We start from the raw sequence: 16,831 nt of genomic DNA on the forward strand, positions 1-16,831 counted from the left end.
GCCTCGTGTGGAGCGGCGCTCTTACCTCTTCAGAGGGAGGCTGGGCCCTGTTAGCCGCCGATCTGTGATATTAATTATTCCTCCGTATTTTTCCGGACCTGCAGAGGGAGCGTGTGCGGCGTGCCGTTATTTAGCAGCGAGTCCTCGGAGACGCACACACATCTTTCACTCGGCTCTGTCTGTCTAATTAACATGGAAGACATCTTTATTAAGGTAATAGGCAGCCAGGCTCTTTTCTCATTACGCAGCGCTCAGGTTGAATCACTGTTTGGAATCACTTCACCTCTCTGCCAGCGATTAATCACGCCTGACGCCATTAGACACGTCGTCTTATTTCTTTTTTTCATAGCTGTCATTACGCGGGGAGAAAATGAGGAAAGGTCAGCGAGGTGTTGCTGTAATCGGCGTGGAGAGCGGGGAAGGGTCGAGGAGTTTGATATCGGTGGGAGTAAATGACAAGGGGAGGTCAAAGCGAGCCAGAGTAATTAAAACAAATATGGAGGAGGAGTCGGTAACAGGAGATGGAACATGAAGGGTTCAGCAGGACGCCGGTGACGTCTCGGGAGACGAACCCTGGAACAAGTTGAGCTGTAACGCCACCTGTGCACGCACGGGAAACCTGCTCCGACCGGAGAACGTGGCGTCGCAGCGAGCGTTCAGGCCAAGCACCAAACCGTCGGCATCAAGCCACACGTTTGAACCCCTCATCACCCCCACGTACCGCCCAGGCCGCTGGACTCCACTCAAAATTATAATCTCACCTTTTACAAACGGTTTGATTTTCCTCTCTGGTCCAAGATGGGGGCGGAGCTACGAAGGTAAACTAGGAGCAGCTGATTTCCTGCTCATGTTAAGCTGAACATCCCCGTAGAGCTCGTCGGCTCTTTGAACACAAACTTCCATTTGTGTAAGACAGAAAAACTCACTGGAGTAAACCCAGTTTCACTCTCACTGTGCCGTCTCTGTGTTTTAACAATGTCCTGTATTATTTCATGGGTTTTATTTTGAAAAAGAATCTTATATTTACCCTGAGTTCCTGCTCATTCAGCGGCTGCTTGATGGGAGGAAATGGAGAAACACTTGAGCGTCCTTTAATCTGCACATTCAATAAACGTGCTCAGTATAGATACAGTTATTATCATTATAATAACTCAATAATTAGACGTGTCGGGTCTCAGAGTGATGCTGAACAACTACTTCATGCACTCATCACTTCCAGGCGGGACTGTTGTAATCCGTCAGGTCTGTCATGGATCAGCAGTGAGGCAGGAAGTGGATCCAAATCCAGGACTTAACCTCAAACAGCAGCTTTTAAAAACTGAACACACCGCACAAAAGACGAGAGACTACCAAAATAAAACAGGAAGTAACTAAACAAGGATTCACTTACAAAGACTCAACTATAAGGGACGGGGGATGCATGGTACCAAGAGATAAGACGCTCTGGATAATATAAATAAACCTGGAGAGAACCAAACAGGACCCAGAACTCGGGACTAAACACAAACCGAGGAAATACGAACGAGAATATTAAATAAACAAGTCCGAAGTCTTTTATCCTGTCTTCCTTCTCTCACCCTAACCAATCACAGCAGATGGCCCCGCCCCTCCCTGAGCCTGGTTCTGCTGGAGGTTTCTTCCTGTTAAAAGGGAGTTTTTCCTTCCCACTGTCGCCAAAGTGCTGCTCATAGGGGGTCATATGATTGTTGGGTTTTTCTCTGTATGTATTATTGTCGACCTTACAATATAAAGTTCTTGTGATTTGCTGCTGTATAAATAAAACTGAACTGAATTCAAAGGCAGACACCCTGGACGGCGATCAGGAAGTCCAAACCGCTGCAGCGAGAGCACTCGACAGGCACACGGAGCGTATTTCTCCCAAACTGGTTTCCTGTTAAATCCAGAATTGATTTAAAATCCTTCTCCTCTCATAAAAAGTGTTGAATGATCAAACCCGTCATATCTTATAGAGCTCGCAGTATCTCATTACCTCAACGGAGCGCTTTGCTTTAGAGGTTTTTAGAGTGAGACGTTCATGTGAAAGTTTCATCTCTAAAAACATCAGATTTAAAACCTGCAGGCTGAATCGTTCCACGCCCACTCCGTGTCACCATCTAAAGACTGAAAACATCTGCTTTTTCTTCGAGCTTTGAGCATCAGTATCCTGGGATACAGTTTCACTAAACTGCAGCGTCTGCTAAACGTTTGATCTGTTTCTGATCATAGTGCATTCTGGGTAAAGCTTCAAGGCTCATGTCGTCTCTTCAGCCCTGAGAGTCGCCTGTGGATGTCTCCTGCACTCTGAGGCCGTAACTCTGAGATTGTTCTTAGTTTGGAGGTGAAACTCTGGATTATATGAGCTGAGGTTATTGTGGATTAAAGGTCGGCTGATTCTGAGGATCAGCTGGGAACGTTAGTGTTGAGTGACGCTTTCTCTTTCCCTTCACCTTCCAACCGGTCGAGGCAGATGGTCGCCCTTCACTGAGTCTCTTCCTGTTGAGAGGAAGTTCTTCGTCCCCGCTCACAGGAGGCCATAAGCCAGCTGGGGTTCGTCTCTAACACCGAGGTGTGTCCTCCTGACTGTATAAAGCACCTTTGGACTGTTGCAGTTAATCAGAGCTGCAGTGTTTACAGGGCAGAGGCAAAGGCAGGAGAGCGAGCTCAGCAGTCCTGCTCTGTGAAGCGTGAGGGACTCTCCCCTGAAAACAGCAACCAGTCAGGACACAGAAGACAGATGGTACACGAGAGGCGTGAAGGAAGCCATCCCCGAGTTTAACCGGAGCACGCCTCGGCACCACCAGCACTCCTGACGTCCCTCCCTGCAGACGCCAGCCTTCCTCAGCCACTCCAAACGTACACGCCTCAAAACACGTCTTTTAGCACAGATACGAGGTCTGCCATCAGCGTGAGCAGGAAAACTGTTTTCACCCCAACATTCCCAACTGTGCTGCAGGCAGACAGATGGAGAGGCAGACACACACTTAGATCTGCACGAGGGAGACGCACACACAGAAATGTTGGCGAGCAAACACACACTCTGTGCTGTGTGTGTGTGGAGGTGTGTTGGAGTTGAGGGGATTTCCCTCCTCCTGCTGGCGACGTTGCGGAGTCTCATTAGCCAGTTTGTGGTCCGGAGAGGACGCAGTTTATCCCCCGTATGGTCCCGCTTTTTAATGAAAAACACGGAGCCGGCGTGGGTGACGAAGGGTTAAATCTGAGCAGCGATGAAGACGAGCTCAGGCAGAGAACAAGCACGATCAGAGCTGAGTGGCTGCTGCCGAGGGAGGTCAAAGGGCAACGAGAGCCATAAAAGAAGCCGCTGCTTATCGAAGGCGCTACAGTGTCTGTGTGAAACTGGCCAGCAGGTGGCGTCCTGTCCTGCACCCACTCAGTGAGACGGGACCTGTTAGTACAGTGACCTCACAGTAGCCATGTTATTGGTCACATGATCGACAGCACAAACACGGTCCAGAGGTCCAGCTCAGGTGAAGCTAGCAGCTACAGCCACCTGTGTCACCATCCAGCTGTCAGTCACAGAGGCCACGCCCCTCCTTCACGGACGAGCTCAGTGGCAGCAGGATGGTAACTGAGGAAACAGCAGCACTGCTGCGGTTCATTTGGAGTAAAACCAGGACACAAGCTGGAGTCGTGGCTCAGATTAGCTGGTGATGAGCAACATATCAAGCTAACAACGTAGCACTGCAGCTAAATCGTTGCTGAAACTTCATCCTTCACATAAAAATCACTCGACAGGCCGTCACAGCCGAACCAGAGTTCATAAGGTCATAGTTCATGGAGACCGTGCAGGATCATGAATCACGTCTCGGTTATTATGTCATTGTTTCCCACAATAACTTGCTCTGGTTAGAGGAACACGTGCGTTTTTAAAAACTCTTTGTCAGAATCAGGTGTAGGATTTATTTTTTAATGAAGTGTAGTAGGACGGGCAGGAGGTTTAAAGAAGCGCTCCGTTAAATATTGACGAACTCCTTTTTGAGTATGTGTAGCTGTTAATGTAAAACGTGTTTCAGAGCTGATGAAGTCTGTGCAGCATCGTGAGTCTGATCACATCCAGGAATCAGCTGACTGACTGATGGCGTCTTCTTTGAAGCCTGCCTCCTGGGACGGGACGAAGACGTCCGTCACCGTCTCTTTGTCGTGGCTTTCTCGTTTTTCACTGCAGAAATCCTCCCGTCTTCGCGTTTCCTCCTCCTCTGTCTAACCGGCGCAGTTCTCGGCCTCTCTCATTAGTCCGTCTGAAACCTCGCCGGGTGTTCGGGGACTGTTGATTATCGCCGTGTAGATGGCAAAGTGTCTTAACCTCCACTAAACAGAGGATCAGGCAGATAAGCTGTGTGAACATGTCGCCGCGTAACCTCGCCAAAGCCCGGCCATTTCGCAGTAATCCACCTGTAATTACAGCCTGATCTCTGCAGCGCCGCCGATCGCCTCGCACACCTGCAGGGTGTGTGTGTGTGTGTGTGTGTGTGTGTGTGTGTGTGTGTGTGTGTGCGCACGGGTGAAATCAACAGGAAAACAAACGGAGTGAGAGGAGGTGGTGAATTTTTGGAAAGCAGTGGGAAGCAGCGTCACGTACCTGAGTGTCTGCGTTAACGTAGAGTGGGTATCGTGGTGAAAAAGAACAACTGCAGTATTTGTGGACTCATGAGTCACGTTTGTGTGCGTCGCCCACTCAGGAAGGAAGGCTGAGACTGAAGTAAAAACAAAGTGATGATGGTGTTGTTGTCCGTTTTATTCTGAGGAGCCACAAACCTGCAGCTCTTCGTGTTGGGTGGTGTTGCCTTTAGTTTCATTCCCTCCTCGTGGTGTAGAACCATCACGTCAGCAGCCCGTCAGCACCGCGTCCTTTCCTCAGTTTGATCAAGAACTCGGAGGTCCGTGTGGCAAACAGACGAAAAACCCGGAAAATAAAATTCAAAAATCCAGAAAAAACTAAAAACATTCCAACAAAATAAATCAAACTGTGGAAAATGTTCGTGGGTTGTTTCAAAATAAAACAGGAAGTGACTGTACAGGTTCCAGGCTGCTGTGAGCTAACCTCACAGCAGCCATGTTATTGGTCAGTAAAAATGCTCCAACAGCACAAACACGAGGTCAGAGGTCGGGGACCAGAAGGTGGAGCTTCAGGTGTTGACTGATGGTGGATATTAATAAATCAGCTCCTCAGACGGTTTTCACGTTTTCTTTCCATGAGTACGATTTCCCTCCACGCAGAGCCGGCTCGATCGAGCTCGGTCGTGGACGCCGTACTCCAAGGATCCGTCCCTCGACGATGTTTATCTGTTTATACCCTGGAAATATTCCACAGGTAAACACAGCATCATTGCACCTGTACGCTAATGTGATCAAAAGCTTCTTAAGGTGGTGTTTCGCTCTCGGAGATAAAGGTCACATGGACTTGTGCAGACTGCTCTCGGGGGTCTTTAATTAGCGCGAGTTTCATCGCCATGCTGCGAGCGTCGCGTCCACAACTGAAAACTGAATCTGAAACATGCTGACATCCATTTTAACGCCGCCTGCTTTGGGCTGATTTAATTGTTTTTCCCTCTCGGGCCTCTGGATCCGTCTCTCGCCCCCGCCCCTCCCACCCCACTGATCTATAAACGGCGAGGTAAACCTGCACGTTGCCTGGTTACTAATCACGCTGCATAATTTATGCTGCCCTCATTACTAATTCAGGAGCAAGGCTCAATAACAGGCGGCCACCGCAGACTGTTTTCATATATTGTTTCCGTGATCCATATTCATTACTGGAGGCCGAGTCGGGCGCCGCTGGGAGAGCTCACGTTTGAGAGTTCAGACACGTCGTCTGCGGTTGGATCCAGAGTGACACTCTGCCATGCAGAATGAAATTTATCCATCTGTGTTGGTGCAATCAGCACTTTGCAACTTTGTGAAGGAAACTTTAACGAAGGAGGGATGAGTCATACGAACTCAGCTTCTCCTGTCACACATGGACGAGCAAACACTGGACGGCGTGCTCCGGTCCAGCACGCCATCTGAAGGTCTTTGTCCTAAAGTGATAACATACATGACATAACCACTGATTAGTTCAGTGGATGGAGATTCCAAATAGTGGTCAAGGACGCTGATTTCAGGGTTTTCTTTCAAACAGTGGTTTCAGTGCTAAGTCGCATCTTTTACTTTGAAGGCGACCATTCTGTGGCATAGCTGGAACTCGCCGTCTGCTCGCCGAGTGGCAGTGAAACTGAAAACGCACCATGGAAACTTGGAACGGAGACCTTCAAAGTAAAGGTTGTGCTCTTTGAAACTTGCTGGTTGCAGCTTCTACTCTGAAGACAAATGTTTTCAAGTTTCGCTAACGGTTGGCGGGTATTTGGAGAGTTTTGCAGACCAGCTGGCGTTTCGATGCAAACTACATGCGACCTCGGCAGACCTCTTTGACTGATTTCACCCAGTGACATATATACACACTTTTCCCCACTGACTGGCTTCCTATCCTTATGTTATTGTAGGGTTTTTGCCAAGGACCTTCAGGTGACTGTTGTTGTGATGTGGCGCTATATGAAAACGCCTGATGACCGGTCTCCATGCCTGTGTGACGCAGCTTGTATAATAAACATCCTGTAGGTCAAAGATTACACTTCTGATACTGGAAGCTTTCTGGTTTCCACTTGTAGTTCGAAAACAGACGTTCATCGTGCAATGACCTCTGGGCCTGAAAAGCTGCAGTTCCTCTAACGTCCAGCAGAGGCTCCAGCAGTGGGTCGGCCCCTGTAGACGCCCATGTTTAAATGTCTGTAGGTGCTAGCTGTGTGCTAGCCTTCACCTCAGCTAACTGGACGTCTGGACTGCGTTCATGTTTGATGGCCAAGCGATGGCTTCCATACGTGGTCTCTTATTGTCTGTCTGTAGCTGTGGATGAAGTGAAGCAGCACCAGTGATGGGAATAACGGCGTTACAAGTAACGGCGTTACTAACGGCGCTACTTTTTTCATTAACGAGTAATCTAACTAATTACTATTTCTATCGTTACAACGCCGTTACCGTTACTAACAAGAAAATGCGGTCGCGTTACTATTTTTCAACAAACAGACGGTTGAAGCTGTGTTCAGCTTACAGCAGGAAGTAGCTGTAAGTAATCTGGGCGCTGCAGCTTTAAGCAGCTGTGCGCTCCCGCAGACAGACCATCACTTTTTGGCACAACAGCTGGAGCTCAGGGGGCAAAACAATCGCACGAGTGCTGCTGTTTGACTGAGGAAGAATAAAGGAGTCGTGGTCAATCACATGACCACTTACAGACAAAGCAACAAGGTGACATATACCAGTTTATAAACTGTGTTGATGGGCCAGTAAAACCAGAGTCATGATGAACAATATAAACGCCTGTTTGTTCCTCAATAGTTTCATGTTGACTGTCTGAGGACAGCAGCGAGACCTCTCTGCTTATGAGCAACAAATAAACAAAAACAAAAAACAGCCCGTTCGTGTTGGTGGAAAAATGCACCATGTGGACCAATGAAAAATGATTTGGCAACATGACATTTGGCTGTTTAGGAAGAGGGGGAAGTTTTAGGAGTGACGGCGAGAGAGGGGGAGAGAGAGAGAGAGCAGAAAAAGAGAGAGCGAGTTTTGAGTCGTGAGAGATTTGTGACGTTCAGCGTGTTTGGAGTGTGTAGTTAGTGTGTTGTCTTGTGTAGTTAGTGTGTTGTCTTGTGTAGTTAGTGTGTTGTCTTGTGTAGTTAGTGTGTTGTCTTGTGTAGTTAGTGTGTAGTGTTGTGGATAGTTTTGTGTTGTGTGTCAGAACAATGAGGCGACTGCTGTCTCCAGGTAGAAACAGCAGTGACACACCTGCTGCTGTCAGACCTGCAGGTATCAGGCTGTGATGTTTCCTTTATAGTGGACAGAAATATTTGCAGTGGCACAAATAATTTGTGGCATCTTATTGAAGAACAGCTGATTGTTCTGTAAACAGTTTGAAATGGTTATTTTAAAAAAGGGTAAAAGGTAAATGGATGCAAATAACTTTGTTGTTTGCAAAACTTGTGCGTATGATTGTAACATTCACAATTTATATTTGCATTTAGAGTTATGAAATATGATCATTAAACATGTTCGTGGTTGTTACAGTAAAAATATATATTATTTTTTCTACTCTGATTTTGTTTTCTGTCTGATTTTAGATCAGTTGTGTTAATACAGTTTGTCAAAATGAAAACATAACTGTAAATTCGGCACGTGAGGCTGTGCTGATGAGACCAAACAAGGCAAATAAACAGTTTTTAAAGGTGAGATTTAGAGGAAACATCAAAGTGGTTAAAAATGGCCAATTACACCCTGGAGCCCAGAGGGTTAAACATTGTTTTAAAGTAATGCAATAGTTACTTTTCAGGTAACAAATTATTTTTAGTCTTGTAACTCAGTTACTAATTCAGTTACTTTTTTGAAGAAGTAACTAGTAACTATAATTAATTACTTTTTCAAAGTACTTTGCCCAACACTGTCCAGCACCCACTGGATTATCTAATCCCAGTTTTGCCACCATGAAGGCAGCCGTTCTTTTCTTCATGAAAAGTTAATGTTTGGAGATTCAGTTAGAAAAAAGCTCAACATGTTCCACTTTTCTGTTTGTAGCTAACGTCCTTACACATGAATAATTCATTAAACAGTATTTTTCTCAGTCTAAATCTACAGTGCGTTACAGTTATTTTTTTATGTGTGCAGAGCCTAAAGCCTAAAGTATGTCCAACAGCACAAAGTCATGAATGTAAAAAGCAAAACAGCAACATTTGTGGAGCAGATGATCATTTTGAGTTCAGTTATTTAATGAGCAAAGGTCCATTTGCCCTTTTTCTTTCTGCCTGTCTGACTCCCATGTTACACTGCAGTCATATTTCCTTCCTCGAGAGCTGCCAGCCAGAGTTTCCATCTATAAATCATAGCGTTGGGAGACTGGTGGAGGCTGCCAATAGTCTATTTAGGACTGCTAATGGTGACGGATGAGAGTGTGGCTGAGTGAGACGTGGGGAGGTGAAAAGACGAGCCTCCGAGGCCTTCACATTAACTTGTTTTTCTAACTGGTCCAATACAGTAGCTGTCTGAAACTGGGGCTGATGGAAGAACCAATTTTCTATTTATTCTTGGCATCGGGCTTTTATTTTGAAATGCAAACATGGAGTATTTGTAATTATCTGCAACAATCTGATAGCAGAAATGTTTCATTTACTGACAGATGTGGAAAACAGCCACATAAAGGGAGGAGCTCGGGGTGGATGATGGCCAATGAAACGCTGAATTCTGCAGCGGATTCTTTTTTGAAACTGATATTCAGGATTAATCTGAACAACAAGGAGGATGATGGAGTGAGAGAGCGAGCTGAGGTCGAATCAAAAGAGACGAAAGGATTGATGGTGGAAATGTGCCGAAGGGAAAGAAGAACTAGCAGGGATCAGTTTAGGAAGAAGAGTGATGAATGGGAAGAGGACGGGGGGATAAAAGAGCGACAAATAGGTGGTTGAAAAATGTAAATGGAGAGCAAAGAGGAGAGGTCGGAGAGGGGAGGTGTAGAGAGGAGGAAGTGATGGAGGTGAAGAGGGACAGAAACTATAATTGAAAGTGTGGAGTGATCGAATGCCAAAGAGCAGGAGGGAAGATATGAAGTGAATGAAAAATGAGCGCGTGTTGGAATTGGAGTTTGACAAATAGCAAATGAGATTGTGGGAAGCAAAGAACAAAATATATGCACATAAACGCAGTGAATGCATATTAAATAACATCACAATCAGCACAAGTTTCAATGATAATCCATCAAGTTTTCATGTAATTACTCCGAGGTTCTTCTGTGAGACTGCAGGACGAGTGAGGCTGCACGGCCACTCGCTCGAGCTTTATTAGCTTCTCAGAGATTCGTTGTTTTTTTGGGAGGTTGGATTTTTTCACGACCTCGTGATTTGCTCCAGTTTGTGTTTTGTTTCGTCCGAGTTCAGATATTCTCGGGGGTTTTTTAAACGTGTGTTTTTGCCCTGCTCTGGTCCAGTATTCTCCAGATTTGCTTTATTTTGGACTCTGCTGTATTAACGGTGTAGCTGGTGTCTTTGGTGCCCATCATGAGATCCATTTGGCGCCGTCTCTCCTCGTTTTCCAAAGTGCATCTGCTGTCTGCTCTGTTTGGTGTTCATGCCGAGTTTTTTCTGGACTCTGGGAATCCCACTGGGTTTCAGTATTTACTGATAATTAAACGCTGCTATAGTTCCATATTTTCTGCAGTGCTTCTCACCAAGTGAAACACATTCACTCATGTTTTAAGTTTATTGTTGTCTGTAGTGTTCGTTTGGTTCAGTACCTGCTCTAATGGCTGGTTTCTTCTGGAATCATTTTCTAACTTTTCACTGTTGTTTGATTTGTTTTCTTGTGTTTCAGGCAGTTTGGTTCTTTGTTTGGTTCCACTCTTTGGGATTTTAGTCTTTTTTCAGATGTTTCCACACCACAACAGTTCAGTCTGTTTAAATTCGACTCGACTGTCAGGTGTTTGCTACAAGTTTGAGCTACTTCCTGTAGCCTGTAGCTTTGTATTCTGGGATGTTGCAGCGCTAACCGCGTCCTCACTGCACATGCGTAGCCTCAGCTTCTTCTTGTATTTGCATTTTTTGCAGTGTGTGGACTGAACGGCCTCATGTGGTTTGCAGTTCGCTGGAGTTCACTTTGAGTTTTGTGTGTGAAAAGAAACCAAAACATGGAGAAAAATGCACATTTACAAACTCATCAGCTGATTCAGAGCAGAGTGAACAAACCACACGAGAGAAAAAGGCCTTCGTGGTTTAGTCCGGTGTCCTCAGGTGTCTCAGATGCTCATTGGTCGAGCAGTTTCTGATGTTTGCGTCCTGGTTTTTCCTCAGCTGGTGGTTGTCAGCGTGATGACATGATGTTACTTTATACTAACATGTTCTTGTTTACTGATGACAAATCCCCATAAACACATCAGTCTGCATACAGATGCCACATTACTCACGCCAACGCGTCAGTGCTGGCGTCATGTGATCATAAAACAATGACGTCATCCACAGACGGCGATACAGCTACACACAAGTCCACCCACCCCTCGCCGCTCTTTTGTATAGCCTTCCTGATTGGCTGAGGGAGCAGGCCTGGCATTGCAGAGCTGTGTGTGAGTCGAAGGAGGGAGGGGAGAGGGTTGTCTCATCTCTCTCTCTCTCTCTCTCTCACACACACACACTCTCTCTCTCTCACACACACACACACACACACACACACACACTGATATTTGCTCTCGGGCCATCTATCCTCGATGGGTGTCGTGCAATCTGTTTTGGCTGACGTCTGCGCCACACTGCAGCTTAGTTCAGTGATGCTCCGCCCACACACACTCAGACTGGCTCTTGATCGTCATTCGGGCGTCTTTGCCGTCTCTCTCCTCGGCTGCTTGGCTGTTTCGTTGTTCAGATGTGTGATTCTTCTTATGTTGAAAGCTCTTCATTAGCCGCAGCGTCAGTTAATCCGCCGGCAGCTCTGGGTGATGTGCAGCATCTCTCAGGCTCTCGCTGTTGATCCCTGTGGTTGAAATGATCCAGACAAGCTGACAGGCTCAAGAACCTCAGATCTGATGTGGCGAAAAGGCGAAGACTCCCCGCGACGACACTCGAAACCCGATGACTCCACGAGTCTGGAGCCTGAATCTGCATCTTATTGACCTCTGTGACACTTCGGGTTGTAAACAAGGCCACCAGCCTGAAACTTCAGGTGTACAGACAGCCTTATATCCCAAAATCTCCAGTTTATACCAACATAAAAGCTCACTTTATGGACCAGTCCACAGCGTAAAACCTCAGATTCATAAATCAGTCCTATAACAGTGTAACCTTCACTTCACAGAAACCCAAATTTCCCCTTAAGCACGGGTTATAAACCGGCTCAGTTACTTTATGATTTCCTACTTTATAGATCAACCTGAACCTGATAGACTCCAAACACCCAGTGGAATAACGTGGTTGGGTTAAGGTCAGTGTATTCAAGATTGGTCGTAAAACATCAAAATACTTTTTATTTTTTAAAAAACAGCCTCACACCCCTTTAACCCTGGATTAGAGCCGTATTTGCACCTCAGATTATCAGTGAGCCGATCAGTTGTGCGCCCTTAAATGTATGCAGCGAGTTAACCGGGAGCACTGCCATTTATCGACCAATCATAAACCTCTAACCCCCCCAGTTCAGATCTGTCACCCGCCCAAAGGACTCCAGCTCATAGGCCCATCCTGCACCTCGAACCTCCAGTGTATAAATCTGCACTAAAGCCCCTGACAGCTGGTTCTTCGCCAAATCCAACTCTGAACTCCGCTGATGCAGGCAGCACACCCTAAAGCTCTTTGATAAACCGCTTCAACATCTGCAAGCCTCCACTCATCTAAAATTTATGGATGAGATTCAACGCTTGACAAACAGCACAGCTCTTCACACCACGATGACTAATGAGGTATAAATACAGTGTAGGTTTCTGTGAAAGTTATTAATCAGATAGATATATGCTTATTTCTCTTCAGGAAGATAAGTCCCCCATTCTGAATCCCGGACAGGCCCCCCATTTGTCACAAATTGGTTCAAAGTAAGTGATAAAGACTGAGTAATCACAAAACATGAAAGGTAATCTATTAAAACTAAACTAGAAAACACATAAACACACAGGTGGTTGGTGTAAAGGGAAGACACAGGATGTCCTGCAGATCACTTTGCTAATACTGAGGCCATTAAAGGCTGAGGCTGTCTGTCCCACAGCTGAAGCTTGGTCCAAACTGGGTCATGAACAGGACGGTGGTCCAAGCACAGCAGCAAATCTGCAACAGAACGGCCGAGAGAGCAAAAGCTGCTGCAACAGTCCAGAGCTCAGAGAGCTGTGCATAAATGAATGCTGCAGACCTCGATGTGAAACAAGTCCTGCAGTCGCCTGTGGACTGTTTGGGTCAGATGCTGCTTGCAGGGCGATTGAATAGATATTGGATATCTGCAGTTTCATCACCAGCTGGTTTTTGAGACTTTGTTCAGATTGAACTTTGTAAATGATGAACTCCTACTATTTAATATTTAAATAACATGTAAAAGCGAATTATTCCCACCTGTTTGTTCTTTTATAAACTGCATTTAGTTCCCACAGTTTGGCAATTCTGTCCAGCTCGAAATGAAAACAATCCCAGATTTTGACATCACTCAGGCTGTTTTTCTTCTAAACCTCAGGGGTTTATATTTGAGTTTCTTTCTTTCACAAAGAGTGTGTGTGTTCAAAGAAACTCCTTGGTTCAAGAGGATGTTTTTATTGTAGATAAAAGCACTTATTTCTTTTAATGCAGCATTATAATGCTGAATTATATTTCAGAGGTTTCAGAAAGGTCAATATATCTCCATGAGAGAAATGCTCTTCTCGTTACAAAGCGTTTCTCTCCTCACTGAAAATCAGATATTGGGAGAATCAGGTTTTACAGTCATTTCTGCAGCATTAAGAAGTCTCAGATTTCATCTGCACAAACCTGCAGTCACCCTGTCCAATTACAAGGTGTGTTTTCTGTCACGGCGGCCTGTGTAATCATTACGCTTAATCAAGATCCTGCAGCTTAAAACCACAACCACCGCTGCACAGTCTCTAATAATGCAGTCATAAATATATTCATGGCAAATATAATTAGGAGGGAATGGAGACAGATGAGCAGAGAGGAGGAGGAACTGATACCAGACAGGGGGAGGAAGAAGAGGAGCGAGGAGGGGAGAGAAACATACAGAAGAGATTAAAGACAAGATGGAAAAGTACTTAATTTTGTCTGTATGCAAATATGCAGATTCTTTACAGTTACTTATTAGTTATTAGGACTTTATAATAAGGTCAGAGAACTTCATATCACACATCTGGACCAGACCGTCAGCACATGCATAAAGAAACGAGGAATCTGAAAGTACAAAGACAACCTTGGACGCGACCTTAACTGAATCTGAAGGAGTCGCCGTGGGAACAGCTGCTGCCTGGCTGGGAGCAGTAAGGAGCCGGACCCCCAACCCCACCCGGAGCAGTGTGCACTGCAAAATCAGCTCTTTGGAGTAAAACTGTTGGAGGCCAACAATAAGGAAAAAGGAGGCGTCAGTTTACCACAAACCTAAAGAGTGCCGGAAAACATACGAGGGAGTTGGTGGAGCTGAACCGGCTGAAGCAGCACGAAATCTTAACGAGTCTCCCACCGAGGCATGAAGCTCTCCACCATCAAGGATCCAGCTACCAAACACCACCTCCACCCGAGACGTGAACATGGAAGGTTACCTGTGCAACAGAGGCTACTGTGATCAGCTCAGGCCATCCATCCATCTACTGATCCATCTATCGATCCATTCATCCATCCCTCCATCAACCACCCATCCCTCATCCATCTATTGGTTCATTCATCGATCCCTCATCCATCCATCTATCTATTGATCCATCTATCAATCACCCATCCCTCATCCATCCATCTATCTATTGATCCATCTATCAATCACCCATCCCTCATCCATCCATCTATCTATTGATCCATCTATTCAACAACCACCCATCCATCCATCATCCATCCATTCACCCATTCATCATCCATCCATTCACCCATCCATCATCCACCCACAGACCTACATGACACTTTTCCAGGTGCCCTTATCTCCAGCCACCAGCATCTGCATCAGGTTCTCTTCCTGGTTGGTCATACAGGAAACACGTCACTCAGGATCCATCCCAGTCAGATTCCTGTTGGTGTCTTTACTCCTGCTGGGTGACCGAGCTCCTCAGCCTATGTCTACGAGGAAGAGGAGCTTCAGAGGAAGCTTTCTGCGTCCTGTATCCTCGATCTTATCCTTTTGATCTGCAGCTCGGGAGTTTGGTGTCACCTTGGTGTTCAGACCTCTCTTCACCACAGCAGACAATTAAACCAATCAATCTGGCAATCATCACTTTCACTCTTCCTCCGCTCGTGAGTAAGACCTCCTGAGATACTTGAACCGATCAAACGGAGGCAGCAGCTCATTCCCAGTAAGAGTGGTCCCTGCAGCTTTATCCACCTTCAGACTTGGGAGGTTTCTCATTCCATCCTAAAGCCTTTGCACTCCAAACTACCTCAGCACAACTTGGAGCTCATCGCTCAATAAACCAAGCAAAACCACATCTATGAATGCAAGATGACGAAGCATCGACTACAAGGCTTCTGAAATAAACGGCACTCTGTGGACAGACCCTTTAAAGGGCTGTTTTACTGCTTTGACAAGCTCCAGGAAAAGACTACAACTGGTTGCAGGCAGAGAGGAAAGATAACATCTGGACTTAAACAGCTGCAGGGCAGCCAGATATCATCTTTGGGCTCTCTGGAGATGATGGGTGTTCATCGGTGAATTATCAGTGAATAATGGAGTCCATGCAGTGCGCCTGATGATGCGTCCTGCCTGTCTTAGGAAGAGCTCTGTCCTGTTTTCTTTGTGGAATAAAAGTCGTCAGTCAGGATTTTAATCAGTTTCTGCTCATTAAATCAAAACTGCAGGTAGATAGAGACAAGAGGACGAGATGAAAGATCTTCAATCTGACATGAAGTAAAAAGACGCGAGAGGAAAGATGCTGGAGAGTTTTATGAGAAGGAAAACTAGTGAACGAATAAAAGAGGGAGGAAAGATGCAGAGGAGACAGAGATGGGAGGTGAAGGAGGAGCAGGCAGAAGAAAAAGAAACAGTGATGAGGAGGATGAGGAGGAGTGTCGTGAGTCTGATTGATCGCACGCTATCATGAAGTGGAGATTTATTCCAGTGCGGTCCCTCATCCTCTTCGACCCCACGACCCCGCGCTCATTAGCATAGAAACCACGTTCCCCGACTGCTGATTGGACCGGGACCGACGGGACCAGGATGTAAAGGAGGAAGTGTGTTTGCGTGTTGGCGTGCACGGGCACGGCGTGTACTCGTTCACGCACCCACGGGGGTTCAGGGAGGTTACACATCATCATAATAAGCAGAAACATTTCCAATCAAAGCAGGTAATTCTTCTCCAGCTCGCTCTGCGTCCACCCACCTGTGTGTGTGTGTGTGTGTGTGTGTGTGTGTGTGCGTGTGTGTGTGTGTGTGTACCCCTGGGTGTGTTTTCCATTAACAGACAGCTATTTGAATGCCGCCACTCACAAATGTTTAGAAAAATAGCGGGATTACATCCCGGGCCTCTCCGCCCACTTCTCGCCGAGCGGCTGACCTCAGAAAATGAGTCTGAAAGCCGAATGACGGCCCGAGGCCTCGCCGTTGCTGCCGCCGCCACACAGCTAATTGTTTTTGCAGATTTATGCAAAACAGATACGAATCTAATCTCTCCCTGTCGGTCGGTGCTGCGTGTTCTTTGAGTTTCTTCACGGACTCGGTGGGACCGATAACAACCTGTTTTCGTGCAGGTGGAGCTGGTTGGTCTGTTGTTTTGCGTCTGTAAACTTTTTGGCAGCTCCGGCTGTTTGATGAAGACCAGAGGAAGAACCCGGTCCTGGTCCTGGTTTAATGAGCTGGGATTTGCAATCTTTCACTCCAGTTTCACTTAATAGCCACCACAGCACCCTGGAAGTGGCGCCAGGAGGTTCAGCGACGCACATTAAAGCAGTGCATGCTCGAGTGCTTTATTTGAGTATTTCCCATTTATGAAACTCCGGAGGAACTCCGTGTCCTCGGGAACACTGTGTGAAATCATAAAACAAAATCCACAAATGGACTCCAAACTGGAGCTTCAACAGTAAATCTCATCGTTCAGCATTTCAACCTTTTTCCTCCGATCGAAGTCCCGAGGGCAACAAGCTTTTACCTTTTAGCTTTTATT

The 16,831-nt window shown here is 46.2% G+C and overlaps 1 protein-coding gene across 5 annotated transcripts in view; it reads left to right on the top strand.

Annotated features, from left to right (window-relative positions):
* Positions 1-16,831, top strand: part of fars2 (phenylalanyl-tRNA synthetase 2, mitochondrial) — a 129,372-nt gene that overhangs the window by 63,679 nt on the left and 48,862 nt on the right. The gene's annotated exons all lie outside the window — the stretch shown is intronic.

This window comes from Simochromis diagramma, unplaced genomic scaffold, assembly GCF_900408965.1.
Source record: "Simochromis diagramma unplaced genomic scaffold, fSimDia1.1 OVJJ01000567.1, whole genome shotgun sequence".
In the NCBI taxonomy this organism is placed as follows: Eukaryota; Metazoa; Chordata; class Actinopteri; order Cichliformes; family Cichlidae; genus Simochromis; species Simochromis diagramma.